This window comes from Oryx dammah, unplaced genomic scaffold, assembly GCF_014754425.2.
Source record: "Oryx dammah isolate SB20612 unplaced genomic scaffold, SCBI_Odam_1.1 HiC_scaffold_17, whole genome shotgun sequence".
Taxonomy (NCBI): domain Eukaryota; kingdom Metazoa; phylum Chordata; class Mammalia; order Artiodactyla; family Bovidae; genus Oryx; species Oryx dammah.
The window spans coordinates 33369270-33384818 of record NW_024070201.1 but is presented as its reverse complement, the minus strand read 5'-3'; the positions used below and the strand labels follow the sequence as shown (position 1 = coordinate 33384818).

At 48.8% G+C, this 15549-nt stretch overlaps 1 protein-coding gene and 1 long non-coding RNA gene across 3 annotated transcripts in view; both read right to left on the bottom strand.

Moving 5' to 3' along the window:
- The window catches only part of GRAMD1B (GRAM domain containing 1B), a 186336-nt gene that overhangs the window by 109047 nt on the left and 61740 nt on the right, over positions 1-15549 (bottom strand). The window contains exons 1-2 of one of the 2 annotated variants that reach the window (XM_040258247.1): positions 6288-8004; positions 5657-5700 (exon numbers count right to left, since the gene is read on the bottom strand). The exons of the other annotated variant lie outside the window; for it this stretch is intronic. The gene's annotated coding sequence lies outside the window, so the exon portion shown is untranslated. Of the gene's footprint in view, positions 1-5656; positions 5701-6287; positions 8005-15549 lie in introns of those variants that run through there. 2 annotated transcript variants of the gene reach the window in all.
- Positions 9418-15549, bottom strand: part of LOC120876393 — a 14755-nt gene continuing 8623 nt past the window's right edge. Inside the window, exons 3-4 of the long non-coding RNA XR_005724166.1 lie at positions 10303-10307; positions 9418-9428 (exon numbers count right to left, since the gene is read on the bottom strand). This is a non-coding gene — a long non-coding RNA (uncharacterized LOC120876393). The remainder of the gene's footprint in view (positions 9429-10302; positions 10308-15549) is intronic.

The window sequence follows — 15549 nt, the reverse complement described above, 5'->3', positions numbered from 1 at the left end:
AATTATTTCTTGATTAGTATGGCCTTAACTCAAAAGAGTTAGCCAGAAAAAGGATCCAATATTTGTCATCATCCTCTATGGAGACCAGAACTTCCTCTTTGCATGACAGGTGTCTAGAAATAGTGCCTTTGGAACATATTGCTATGATCGCTGCCAATAAATACAGGTTTATTTGGATGGAGCAGGCAGTGTCTAAAAGGATGCATTCTGAAGTTTCACTTCCTACATCAGGATATTTTCTCATCAGCATCTTAAAGTTGAAAATTAAATGTTCAAAGATGATTCAGGCCACTATACCTACGATATTCTCTTACGATCACGACAGACAGGAGACCGGCATAATCATGAGTGAACGTGAGTCCAGGCTGCAGGGCTCCTCAGTAAATGCACCTATGTCCTCCCATAACTCAGCCCCCAGTTACCTGTGCTGCTTCAGGAGTGCCCAAGTGCTGGCCCGCACCATGATGTATCCACACAGATCCACAGACAAGTGAGAAAAATAACGGCAATGTGGTTAAGCTCCCAAAAACTAAATATACTGAATCTTTAATTTTTAATAATTCATCCTTTAAAATTTTGTGTTTAAATCCTCACTAAATACTGGGTTGGCAAAAAGTTCATCTGGGTTTTTCCATAAGCTGGTACAGAAAATCCCGAACCGACCTTTTGGCCAACCCATCACAAACGGCGGTAGTGGTAGTTTCTACATTTTAGTTCAGTTTAGTCCTGTTGTTACCTTTTATGGGTTAAAAAAAAATATGCGGCAATTCTGGGTCAGTCCCTCAACACTTTTCAATTTCTCTACAAAACCCACAAAGCTCAGACTCTCCTATGAAGAAGGCCTTCTCAGTTCCAAGATCTCACACTACACTTGAAAGAGAGCCTCCGCCTCGTAACTGCTGATACAAAATCTGAAAAGCTTCTCCAGTCCAATCTCCAGTCCTAAGGGGCTGTCTGGGTCACAGAGGTTCCTAATCTAGTCTTTTTTAATTGAGATATAATTGACATATAACATTATGATAATTTCGGAAGTACAACATAATGGTTCCATGTATGTAGGTACTAAAAGAGATCACTACAGTAAGTCAACATCCATTTACACGCACATAGTTATAACTGTTCTTATAAGGACCTAATCCAGCCCTGACTGTTTGAACAATGTCTTGGAGCTAAGACTGTGCCTCCCAAATATACACGTGTACAGCTATGACCACTCCCCTGGGCGCTCATACAAATTCCCAATTGTTCCTGAATACCTTCACCTCTATGTCCCATGGGCACCTCAGAGCCAGACCAACAATTGAAACTCCGCATTGTCCTTCTATATCTCCTCCTGACCCTATTCCAATAGATGGCACCACCCAGTCAGAGACCTGGAATTCATCCTACATGCCTCCCATCCTGCCTCCCATTTAATTAGGCATAAAGTCACATCAGTTCTGGGGCTTCCCAGGTGGTGCTAGTGGTAAAGGACCCAGCTGCCAATGCAGGAGATGTAAGACATGTGGGTTCGATATCTGGGTTAGGAAGATCCCCTGGAGGAGGGCATGGCAACCCACTCCAGTATTCTCCTCTGGAAAATCCTGTGGACAGAGCCTGATGGGCTATAGTCCATGGGATCGCAAAGAACTGGACCTGACTAAAGCAACTTAGCACACGAGTGGAGGAAGACAGACATGGAAAACATAAAATCGTCAGAGATGGCACAAAATGAAAATTCTAATGATTTGTCTACCCTGCAGTCAAAGAACACTTTTCCAAAAGCAGACCTGAGGCTATCTTAAATAAAGTCCTTCAAATGCTCCCAGTATTTACACAGGGCTAAGAGGATGAGATGGCTGGATGGCATCACGGACTCGATGGACGTGAGTCTGAGTGAACTCCGGGAGTTAGTGATGGACAGGGAGGCCTGGCGTGCTGCGATTCATGGGGTCGCAAAGAATCGGACACGACTGAGCGACTGAACTGAACTGAAGGCTGTCCTGACGGGTCAACTCCTGCTTCCTTCTCCAGTTTCATCACCTGCCTCCCATCTTCTACACGCATCCTATGTGCCGATCAGGCACAAACTACTTGTGGTGACCTGGACTTTGCCGCATGCTTCTGCCTCACGACTGGTCAGTGAACATCTCCGATGTGCAGGCATTTTACCAAAGGTATTTAATCCTTACAACAATCCTGCGGGGGGAATAACATCACCCTCATTTACAAAGGAAGAACTGAGACTAGGAAAAGTCAAGATAACTCACTCAAGTTCACTGAGCCAGAAAACACGGACTGCCAGCATTTGAGCTCAGACCTGTCCAGCTCCAAATTATAACCAGACCATCTCTCCCCACTTGTCCACGCAATAAACTCCCACCCATGCCTCAGATCAAATGTCACTTCTTTCAGAAAGCCCTGATGCCTGCACAGGCAACATCCAATAGTTCTTTTGTGCTTTCCTGGTAACTTGAGCTTCTATTACAACCCTTATTACCTCTGTGCCATCATAATCTGTCTATTCATCTGTCCTCTCCAAGAACCCATGAGGAACTAAGTGCTCACAGTGATCCTGTGTTTTTCATCAAAAACTTCCACATATTGAATCTCTGCGGGCGTATAATCGGCATTTAATAAACATTTGTTGAGTGAATGGATTAATGAATGCTTATCAACCTGTTTTCTCAAGGCTGAAATGGAAACTCTCAGGATACAATTTATCATCTACTTATGTTAACAGTCATGTTGGGACATCCGATGACCCCAGTCTGAAACTGCAACCTTAGAAAAAGAGTAGCACCATCTCAATGCAATAATGCAGACACCCAGAAATGAAGTCATACCTCTAAAAGCCCACCTCCAAGAACTGAATATAGTCTAACTAAGCAGGGCTCTCGTCAAGTGACCACACCTTCCTCCAGAAGTTATTTCCCTGGGGAGTAATTCAACAGAGGAGCCGGGTGGGCTATAGACCATGGGATTGCAAAGGGTCGGACACGACTTAGCAACTTGACAACAACAATAAATTGAACCCAATATATTGGGAGCTGAAGGGATCCAGGGAACAGGATATCAGATATTACAGAGGAAAGGTAAGGGAGATGCATTTACATGTATTTAGACATTTTAAGGTCTTCCCAGGTGGCTCAGGGGTAAAGAACCTGCCTGCCAATCCAGGGGATGCAAGAGACTTGGGTTTGATCCCTAGGTAGGGAAGATCCCTGGAGAAGGAAATGGCTATGCACTCCAGTACTCTCACCCGGGAAATCCATGGACAAAGGAGCCTGGTGGGCTACGCTCCATGGGGTTGCAAAAGAGTCGGACACAGCTTAGTGACTAAACAATAACAAGACATTTAAAAATGACATGCACATCATATTAGATCAGTTATCAGTGAGTCACATTATGAAATTTTACTCCATGGTTCCTGCATGTGCACAGCATCCTCCAGTGGCAGTGTGCCAACAACAACGTCCAGGTTTTCTTTGCAGCTGGGTTGCAAAATGCAAGCAGACTCATTATGGGAGTTAAAAGAGTTTTAAACTTTCCTGAGTTATGAGCCCTTTGAGATCTGATGAGAGCTGTGAATATTCTTTCCAGAAAAATACAGATAGGAAATTCTGTCTACAAATGATTGAAGCTCCTGGACCCTCTCCTATAGTCCATCCAAGGACCTTAATGGTTCATGGACCCAGACTGAAAACACTTGAACTACACTCTCCCCAAAAGATTTGGGCTAGAAAAGGTTAAAGAAAAAGAATTAACGCTAGGGTTAAATGTTGTCTGTTTCCTTGACCAATCAGATTCCCTCTTGTGGTCAAGGTCCTAAACACAAATGTTAACCTCAGGAACGGTTCAGCTCCAAGGTCTGTTTTTTTTTTTTTTTTTTTTGCCTGCCTGATTAGATGATCCACAATCTAGACAAAGGAAGGGGCAAGAACCTGAGAAAAATGAAGCCCATTCCGTTTCTACCTCCATAGGCAAATGTAAACACAAATCTCCAAACTAACTGTGTAATAACTCCCCCACCCCTGCAAACCACACCTTTCCCAGAGCACTCAACACCACAGCCCCTTGACAGCCAGCTGATTGATCCCAAACCACTTACAACTGTAAGAGCTAGTTGACTAGCAGGTTTGTAAGAGGTAAGCCTGGCTTGAGATGACACTTGACATCACAGAGAGCATCATTACAGCCAGACAGTAGACTGCTTGGAGCACACTGTTTTGGATCCAAACACAGTTGCAGATGCCTGCTCCCACGGCTGCCACAGCACACAGCCAAGGGGGTACAGCAGCTTGCACCATGCATGCTCAATATGGGTGCTCAAATGTTTGTGGAAGGAGGAAAGAGACAGGAAGGACAGGGGGACTGAGGGGGGCAATGTGGTCCGGGAATCCAGGGAGGCCTGTTCTCATTCAGTTTTGCTCTCCCTAGCTCCTGTCTGCAAGAAAAAGGAAGTATCTGACAGAATCCAAGCTCATTTAAACAACACATGCATGTCATTTTCACCTTTATGCAGCCAAGGAGATGAAAGCCCAGAGAGGTTAAGTAACTTGGATCAGAGCACACAGCATGTGGAAGTGGGAGGAAGGGGCTGAGAACTCAGGTCTGCGGTTCCCAGAGATGTGTCCTAACTGCTTTAACGCATTACTGCCCAGAGCACTGTTGCTGGCTGGAGCTCCTAACTCCCTCTCTCTTCCACACCAAATGGGGTACCCAACCTGCTCCAGAAGTCTGAGCCTCGTCCAATCTTCCATTTGAGAGAAAGGAGACCCTGCCATCGGCCAAAGAGGAAGGCCCCCCAACCAAGCCCTGAGATGTTCTGGAAGGACCACAGGGGCTTACACGCTCAGCCTCCTTAGCGCCCCCATCCATGCTTAATGGCTCAAGCTCCTTGTTTGGAAAAAAACACACAGAAAAACAAATTGCAAATTGCAAGCAGGAGCCAGGGGAGATTAGAAACCAATCTCAGGGACGCCCTCTAGCGTGCCTACAGGGTCCCCACGACACAGCACTGGGCACGATTTCCTAGATGCCCAGACCCGCACTTCCATTGGGGCATCAGACGAGTGGTGGGAGGGGCAGCCGCCACCTCCTCCACTCAGAGCCAAACCCCTCGCCAATCCCAAGGCCAACATTTGCTGCAGGATGACAGGCAGTCTCTGCTCTCAAGATCATCCAGCCCACATCAACCCCACCCGGTCCTTATACAGCAGGCAGAGGGAAAAGAGGAGCAAAGGAAGGTGAAAAGAGAGTGTCGACGTGGCACAGATGGGTTAAGACAGCACTGCAGTGCGGGGAGGAGGCAAGGAGAATAAGGGAGAAGGGCGACAGAAAAGACACAGGATGAAGGTCAAGGAAAACCGAGGCAAAGCTAACAAGAAAGACACACACACACACAGGTCAGCCCGATCACAGTCACAGGCCACCGCCCCCACCCGCCAGGCTTCCAGGCGCACAGAGGTGAGGCGAGTGCACTGGAGGGCCCGGCCTTCCTCCCCTCCGCAGGTCCTCACTCTTGCACCATTTCCCTCCACTCTGACACGGCCCCTGGGTGCTCTCCCGGAGGGACGGGCTGAGGGACAGGAGGGGAGAGAGAAGTGAACCGAAGGTAGAACTCGCCAAGCGAAGCCACTTACGCACAGTGCGGCCGGCAGCATTTCCATCCTACCTTTGCTGTCGCCATATCAGCCGGCTCCATGATCGCAGCTTGGCCTAAGGGGCAGCGGTGCCGTCCAGAGAGAAAAGGCAGAGTCACAAAGGTCCACCCGGAAAGAACAGACAGCCCCTCTGAGGGTCAGGGGAAATGAGAGACCTGTTTCCAAGCTTTGGCCCCAGGACCTCCTCGGCTGGGGGCGGAGAGCAAAGAGCCTTGGGGTCCCCCCCACACGTCGGGGGCCTGCCCGTGTTCCCACAGACGCCCACTTCGGGCTGAGTCAGGGGGCCCTTCTTCCCAGGAGTTAAGTGCAGGTCTCGCCAGGGCTCCCCCTGCTGGGGGAGAGCTCACAGAGATGAAGGCCCTGCCCTCCCATCACCGGGCCAATTGGTACCCACAGGTCAGGGCAAGGGGAGCTGGTGGGAAGAGGCCAGCTGGAGGGTGCTGAGCAAGTGCTGGGGGTAGCAGGAGGGGAGAAGGCTGGGGGGCGGCGGGGCGCAGGTGTGAGAACCTCAAGAAGAAGGGACAGGCCCTCAGATGGAAGCAGAAGGTGCTGTGCAAGGCGGTGCCAGAGCCACAAAGCCAGATCCCGGCAGGCAAGGCCGAGAACGCAGAGGGAGAAGAATACGCCCGGTGAGCCACTCACCTTGCAGAAACATTCAGACTGACTGAGGCCTACACAGGAGCCGGAGCGGGCGGCTCACACCCCCCACTCCACTCCCAGAGACTCACAGCCTCTGTCTAAAGGTACAGGAGAGCAGCCGGCAGCCGGCTGGATCTGCAGAGGCCCCTGGCTCTCTCTGGAGCAGCCTGATTGGAGGAGCAGGATGACTTCATCCGGCCCCATTCATCACTCTAGGTTTCCTGCCTAGCAGGGACAGGCCGCTCCGCTCGCAGTGACTACTGCTTCCTCTCTGGCCCATTTCACCCAGGCAACCTGGGATAGGCTGTGGCAGTCAGGGCAGCCGTGGGGAGAGGGATCAGAGCGCCCCGGGCCCTAGGGGGAAGGGGGCATGGGCTGCTCGCATTTGTGGGGAAATGCAGAGCCTCTACTTAAAGCACAGCACACGTATCCATTCCTCTGAGTCTACCAGGTGTCAGCAGCAGCAAGAATGCAAAAGAGCAACTCCGCTCCTCGGAACCAGCAAGGAAACAAGCTTGTATGCTCTGGTGAACCACCAGTCTTCCTGCTGGAGTTCAACCTAACACACTGGCATCTTTAGATCTTTCTTCCAATCAGAGAGAACCACCTATGGACGAGCAGGTCAATATCCCAGGGCATCCCTAAGTACCTCCTTCCATTATTCTACAGCAGCGCTTCTAATGTGTTAACCTGGGCTTGCTGTTAGGGACACGGATTCCTTCAAGCCTGTAATTTCAGACCCACATAAAGTTATAGGTAGATGAGACTTTAAAGTTTCAGCTCCTTTTCACAGAGAAGAAAACCAAGGCCCAGCAAAAAAAAAAAAGGATCCAAGAAAGGTCTCCCAGCACTTGTTCCCCAATTCTACACAGATTCTCCCTCAGGGGTGGTGAGATCCTGAGAGAATTGATGCCCTCGTTCCCCAACTTCTACAATCCAGCCCCCAGAGCACAGAAACCCAGCAAAGCAAGGGTTAAAGGGAGGGATTAAAATATAGCAAATAAAAGAAGGCAGTGACCTAAGGTCTCAACCCTAACAACCTGTACCTGCCCTAATTCTTTCTAGTACCTGCTTCTGTTCAAGCCTGACTTCACAAGGAATCCAAGCAGTCAGGTAATTAGCTCATCAAGGAAAGAGTTTTCCAAAAGAATGATTACATCAACAATTCCCCTAGTTTATTTTACCAGCATCTGTGGGTCTGGCAGGAATAATAACAGTAGCAATTCCCATTTGTACAGTGCTCCATAATTTACATGTTTGCAAATCCATTACCTCATCTGACACTTTCAGGCATCCAGTGAGGCAATATTGTTTTCCCCATTTCACAGATAATGAAACTGAGATTTAGAGACTTTAAGTGACTTGCCCAAGGTCACACAGACAGCACAGCAGAGACTCAAACCCATGTTCACTGACTCCAAATCCCCTTCCACTAAACATTATTCTATCAAATTTCTCACCCCTCAATCTGTCCCCAACTCCTGCTTCCCAGGACTACAGACTCACATAAAACCTCAGTTAATTTGCAACTTCCCTTTGAGACCACCTTTCTGTTGAAGATAATTAGAAAATACACTATCAAACATTAGGAGAAAAAAAAATCCTGGATCCATCTAGAGGGTACTGTATAAATTTAGCAAATCTCCTGTGTTCGATGGAAACTGCTTTTAAAAAGAACCATCAATGGGCTTCCCGGGTGGTGCAGTGGATAAGAATCCACCTGCCAATACAGGGGACAAGGGTTCTATCCCTGGTCCAGGAAGATTCCACATGGCTCGGGGAACTAAGCCCGTGCTCTAGAGCCCTCGAGCTGCAACTACTGAGCCCATGTCCTGTAACTACTGAAGCCTGCATGCTCTAAGGCCCTCGGCCCACAACAAATGAGCCCCTGTGCTGCAGCTACTGAGCCCGACCGCTGCAACCATTGAAGCCCGTTCGCCTGGCACCTATGCCCTGCAACAAGAGAAGCCACTGCAATGAGCAGATCGTGCACCACAGCGAGAGAGTAGCCCCTGCTCCCCGGAACAAAAAAAAAAAAAAATCATCAAAGATTCATTCATGATAACTTTATATAAGCAAAAAAGTAGACCAAGACACCTGACCAAATTGGTCAACCATCAAGATTAAAATTAAGGAGGGAAAAAAGATGCCTATCCTGGTTCCTGGAAGTATATTCTTTTCCAGCCATCATCAACACCAGACAGATCACTGCTCCCTTCCCTTTCCCATCTTAACTCTATTAGCCAAGGGCTGCCAAATTCCATAAACATAAATGAAAAAGGACAAGGATGAGAGTAAGAGAAAATCATGCAGGCCAGTGAATTGTTTTCCATTAACTCATTGCCTGGTTTCCATAAGCCCTAGACTATTGTCACAGATATCTATTCAACCTGAGGTGACTAAGAGACTTGGTCAATACCACAGTGGTGAAATTCCATCATATTCCCACAAAAATAGCAAAGGTGTGGGGTGTGCCAGACCCACATCTGTCAGCTCTGCTCAGAGGCCTGGAATGTGCCTTCTGGCTATCACTGTGGCCTGCAGGCCTCTCTATTGCTGGGCTGACAGTCAGATGTACAAACAGATGGAGAGCAGAAGGTTGGTATCCACGAATGAGGATGTTCTGTCTCATAAGAATCACACAAAAACCGGACCATGTTAATGGGATGCCACCCAGCCTCTCCAGGGACCAAACACATTCACCTACTCAATTCTTAAAAGCATCCACCTCACACAGCCCTGGACGGTGAGCTTGGAGACAGCGTGTAGAAGGGGTGCTTCACCAGAAGCATTCATGTGTATTTTACAAAACAATTCATATGCCCTGAACTCAGAGCAGGGCAGAGGAGAGTGCTAATAGCTACAGAACAGACAACCTAGCAGCTGGGGCAGCTGGGGAGGTAGGGGATAGTGCTAAGCTTTAATGAGAGAGAAGAGAAGGACTGTGTCCCTGAGTCCAAAGACACCTCCAATGAAAAACACAGAAAAGAGAATGACATTGAAGGAAAAAAAGGAAAGAGAAGTTAATGCCGAGTATCTAATTAAGAAGCCACTGAGTCTGCACCTCTGCTACTTACCAGCAAGAAACTGATCTGGATGATTCCTTATAGGATAAATAACTCCTCTATTTCATGCACTTGCTTTCTGAACTAGGGACCAGAAGTTCTCCAACAGCTTCATCTCCTTACATTTTGCCTAACGTTTACTGAAAAGATAGTCCAACAGATAGATATATAGACAGACTGACAGGCAGAGAAAGGTTGGGGGGCCCTCTTTATAACATCATTACAACATTTTCTCTCCAGGGCAATTATTCATACTAATTACGCGCATGCTGCATGCTCAGTCACTCAGTCGTGTCCGACTCTTTGTGACCCTGTGGACTGTGGCCCACCATGCTCCTCTGTCCATGGGATTCTCCAGGGAGGAATACTGGAGTGGGTTGCCATGCCCTCTTCCAGGGGATCTTCTCAACCTAGGGATCGAACTTGCATCTCCTTTACCTCCTGCAATGGCAAGAAGGTTCTTTACCACCAGAGCCACCTGGGAGGCCCAGTTACTTTACCCTGGATACTATATTCTAACTTCTTAATCACCATACTTATGTACAAAGTTAAGGAGGGGGAAAAAAAAAAACCAGATGCTTGAAAAGAGGCAACAGTGACTCTGGACAGGGGCCGGTTAGGGCATCGGGTGGGGGATCCAGGCACCCAGTCCTAGAGGATAGCTCAGAGGCAGGCACTGCAGCCGCTTTTTAGGAAGCGCCTCCTTGGGCATTTGCCTTTGGGAGGAGGCACTGCCAGGAAGAAGCAGGACTGGCTGTTTCAGACCCTGGTCAGATGCGCGCGCCTGCTGCACCGTGAGGTTGTGCAGTTCCCTGAGTGAAGGGCGGTGGGGCAGCCTTGTCTGCATTGCTTATAAAATCTGCAGCCAGATCACTGTGCACGTCCTAAGACCACAAATACGGATCAGGTGCCTGCGCCAAAGAGATGAAATCCCTTCTCTCTAGACTGCCGACGCTTCCTGTGAACAGAAGATGGCGATGAAACAGGGAGTCACCCAGCACAACAGACCTTGAGAGGTCACTTGATGTGTGCTCTCCTCGTGTACAGAAAACAGCAGTTTCTCTTGAGAGAAGAAGAGACAGACCAGGAAAGAGGGAGACAGCACAAGTGAAAGGGGGCAGAGCGTGTGAGCTCCCACGATGGCGGCTGTGTGTCTGACGGTTTGGAAGGCGCTAGCACCTCTCCTTTGCTTGTTAGCCATCAGCTCTTCAGAGGCAGCTGAGCCTCACGGCAAGCCTGGCTCTCAACTCCTCCTCCTCAGGTCTGAATTCTGACTCAACCACCCACCCTGCTGTGCCACCCTGGGGAAGTTACTGCCCCTCTGTGCCCCATTTCCTCATCTGTGAGACAAGGGTAACACTATCCCTCAACTCACTGGCTACTATGAGGATTAAATGAGAAAACATAGGGAAAGGGCTCAGAAATGCGGGAGACCTGGGTTTGATCCCTGGGTTGGGAAGACCCACTGGAGAAGGGATAGGCTACTCACTCCAGTGTTCTTGGGCTTCCCTGCTGGCTCAGCTGGTAAAGAATCTGCCTGCAATGTGGGAGACCTGGATTTGATCCCTGGGTTGGGAAGACCCCCTGGAGAAGGGAAAGGCTACCCACTCCAGTATTCTGGCTTGGAGAACTCCATGGTATAGTACATGGAGTCGCAAAGAGTCGGACACAACTGAGCGACTTTCACTTCACTTCACTTCACTTCACAGGAAATACTACTTAAACGTTAAGAGCTTTAAAAAAAAAAAAAAATTCAGTGGTTCATTTCCTGTCTTCCTCCATCCAAATGACCTCTCCTCACCAGAGCAAAACATGTTAAGACCCCTGAAGGGGTGACAATGATAGTAGACTGGACAGAAAACAACCCCCGCACCCACTGCTTTTTCAGTGGAATGAAAGCATTAGAGCAGTGGGGTGAGACAGTCACTAGAGCAAGGAAAAGGCAGAAAAGCAATAGGAAAAGACCACCAGGAGACACTTGCAGGTAACGTTGAAGGGTCATGGAGACTGTGGGGACACATAGGGGAGTTTAGGGGAGAAAGCCATCAAAGAACAAGGAAAGACTCCACATGAAAATAAGAAGGGAAAGAAAGATTCACAAAGAAAATCCAGGGCTTCCCCGGTGGCTCAGTGGTCAAGAATCCACCTGTTAATGCAGGAGACACGGATTTGATCCCTGGTCCAGGTCGATCCCACATGCCACAGAGCAACTAAGCCCATGTGCCACAACTACTGAGCCTGTGAACTAGAACCTGGGAGCCGAACTACTGAGCCCACACGCCCCAACTACTGAAGCCCGTGAGCCCTAGCACCCGTGCTCTGCAACAAGAGAAGCCAGCACAATGAGAAGCTGGCGCACCGCAACTAGAGAAAAGCCCGTACTGCAATGAAGACTCGGCACAGCGAAAACCAACAAATAGATAAATACAATTAGAAAAAAAAGAAATAAGAAAATCAGGAAACCAATCAGACTGGAAGTGGAAGAAAGGAGACTAAGCAATTCCAAACTCAAAGCGGAAATTTCCACTAGAGGGTTTAACCGAAGTGTCCGAGAGGAGCTGTGGCTGGAGAGAAACTGCCCAGCAGGAGGGAAACTCGGGAGCTGGCAGCTAATCCTGCCAAGTACAAGTCTGACTTGGTCTCGCGAGGCTGAGCTGCTGCCTGGATGGCACTCTCCACTGGCTGGATAAGGGACCATGCCAGGCCACCCACCTCCCATGGGGGCTCACTTAGGGAAACCCACAGCTCAGTCCAGACTCCGAGGTCTTTGCCAGGACCACTGTGGCTCAGGGTACAAGACATCCAAAGGGGAGACTCATCTGCCTCAGCCACCAGCACTTCCTAGGACCTCACAAGCAACAGGAATATCAACAATACTGCCTGGACATCAGCCTCTAGAACTAGACAGGGCAGTGTCACATAGAGGTTAAAAACTAGAGTCAAATTACCTGGATTTCAGCCCACCACTTAGCAGTGGTATGTTCCTACGCAAGCTCTGACACCTCCCTAAGCCTCAGTTTTCCTATCTATATAATGGAGGCAATAGTTAATACTATTTCATAGAAAAACGGGGAACCTGAAACAAGAGTACAGTGACTGACACGTAATAGGCACTTTCCACAAACGTCAACTAAAGTAATGTCGCCTGTATGATGACTATTTTAAGGACACTCAGGAGTTGGGAACAACGGGAAGTCCCCGGGTTCCCTCACATCCCTAGGCCATCTGCACTTGGTGCCAAGGCAAAGCTGGAACTGCTCTGGTTACACCACTCCTGCCCTGACTCACCATCTCCAGTGGAGTCACACTACTTCCAGCCGGCAGCTGGTCCCTGAGCGAGACTTCCACTTGACAGAATTGTGCAAGTGCTTCAAAAATAGGAAGGGTCATAAATGCCTAAGGTGGGTAATCCTCCCACTCCTCTCGCTGGAGGTTGACGCCTATGCCTGTATCGATTTTCACACAAGACTTCCAGCCAGCCAGGTAGCAGAGGACCCCAGAGCCCTTCCCATCAGGGTTGAGGGTGAGAGATGAGAAGCCACGGGATTATCTGAGCAGGGGGGTCAGCAGCCAGGGGAGAGGGGAGAAGGCCAATTACACTGCCTGACCTTTTTACGGTACATGTTAACAGGAGCTGCACACATTGCCATTGTACAACCACACACTCTACCGAGGATGGAGGCGGTGCTGGTGGAGGTCAGGGTGGGAGAGCTGGGGGCCCTCCAAAGGTCACTAGGACATCCACTGGACACTGGATGCGGTACCTTCTAGCGACTACTGCTGAAACCGAGAGGAAAACAAGATAAGGAGACAGCCAGAGGTCACAGATCCCTGGGAAGGCCTACTGAACAAGAGTGTTTCACTTCCCCGCTGTTGTTCTTCACAACTGCCAGACCAGGCCAGTGGGAGACGTAAGGGAGAAACTGAGGGCAAGTTCCCGAGGCCGGGTATCCTCCTCTGGGTCCCAGGTTTCTCCTAAGGGACCGGGGTGGTGGTGGTGGGGCGGTGGACAGAGGGAGGGCTTCAAGATAGCGGAGGGGTGGGAGGCGGGGATCACCTTCCTACCCGCAAACACATCTCCTAAGAGACTGCGAACGCAACTGAAAGATGCATATACAGAACCGCGTCAGTTCTTGGACCAGGGGCTGGAGAAGAGATGCGAGCCAGCAGCACACAAGGGAAAACGAGGAGAGCACGCCTCCGGAGCCGACCACCCGCTCCAGACTGTCCTCGGCTTTTCTTCTGAAGGTGACTGGCTCCGGTGCATCCTTGGAGCTGCCGCTGCAGCGCTTACATCCAGAAAACAAACAGACCATTAAGCTATGGAAGCTGGGTGGGGAGGGCAAAGAACAACCACGGAACCATGCTATTTAAATGTCGAAGGAAGAACTCATGGGCCCCAGAGGGATCTGAGCCGAGGGTCTAAGAAGAACATACAAACCCATTTGCACAGCAACACCAACCAGCAATTCTTCCTTGGCATTGGCCGTTCCCTTGCCCCAGTGTCCTCTCACAGCTACGAGGTGGAAGGTGTCCTGCCAGGCAGACACCCCAGTCCTCCACAACTGAAGGAGTGGAGTCCAGGCCACTCCCTTTGCTGGCTCTGCCTGCTGACTCACCACTGATCTCAGCTACCACTGAGGGATGAGACGGGCACTCCCGCCTCTCCTGGGAAGTCACCACCAGCAGAGGGTGCTGGCGAACCCACAGGGAAGTGAACTTTTGCAGGTCCTGCAGATGACCACAGGGGCTTCACCTGGTACCTGCTGGGAGGTAAGAGTAACAACAGTTCTGTTCTGCAGTTGAGGCATAATGGTGAAATGGAAAGAAAGCTGTATAAAGAGATACTGTCAAACAGAGACGTACCGAAACTTTTGTGCATATAACTTTTGTTAGTTAAAATCCTACGGCACTATGCAAAATCAGCACGGCATAGGAAGCATAGGATTCCCAGATGGCTCAGTGCTGAAAAATCTGCCTGCCAATGCCAAGAGACGCAGGAGATGTATGGTTTGATCCTGGGTCGGGAAGATCTCCTGGGGGAGGAAATGGCAACCCACTCAGGGAAGATCCTCTGGAGGAGGAAATAGAAACCCACTCTAGTATTCTCAGCTGGAGAATACCATGGACAGAGGAGCCTGGTGGGCTACAGTCCATGGGGTCACAGACATGACTGTGTTGGACATGACTGAGAGTGCACTTGCATGCACGCACAGGAAGTATACTGAAAAAAAGATTAAAAAACCAAAAATCTATTTGGCCTCTGGGCATATTTAACTGTATCATTCAGAATCACTGTGACCTTTTCTCTCCCTGTTTGTTTCTTGTTCTGTCTGATTTTGAAGCTTTCTGAGAGATAAACTTCATTAAAAGACTAGCTCATACACTTCCACGTCTGACGCTTCAATTCTAGGAAGTTGATAACGACAGGCCCACTAGATATAAGGAAAAGCAGAGGGTCCTGCACCGGACACCCATGTGTATCCTCTTTTAAGGGGAAGTCATAAAGCGATGCAAATAAAACTGGACTTTGAAGTAAAGTGGTCAGCTCTGCCACCGACAAGGAAAGACAATGGACTTTGTCTTATCTAGAAAATGGGTAGAATAGTAACTCCCCTTCCTGGATCACTATTATGATTAAATAAGAACAGCACCTGAAAAGCACAGCATTGAGCACATAATAAGCTCTCAAAATAGGAGCTATTATTAGTAATAACAAATAATACTTCAGATATTGTGCCCACAAACTAAGTACACAGACACTCTGTGTTGTCTGGCATTTGCTCTTCTCATTTGTAGATTTGCAGTAATTTCTTATAATTATATATTCCTTTACTGAAAAAGACCCCAATGAATGTACTTAGCCGATTTCCCATTATGGAAGTGATTCATAGAGAGGCAGATAACCACTTGACATAGATAGTGAAGAAGAAATTCATGAATTAGTAAAGAATAGAGTGTCTGGCCCCTCAAATTCCTTCGTAAGGGCTCCTTCAGTAGGTCTCTGTTCTGTACCCTTATTTACAGGGACAACTGATGTCAACTCTCAGCCAGAAGGGAATCCACCCCAGGAAAAGGAAATGTGGGTAATAGCTGCTGCACTTCCAGAGAGAACGGGGTTGAGCAGGGGAAGTGTTCACTTTGTGGATCTCAAAGCAAGTCTGGCATGGAGCAAAACTAATAAACTAAAGAGTTTCAAA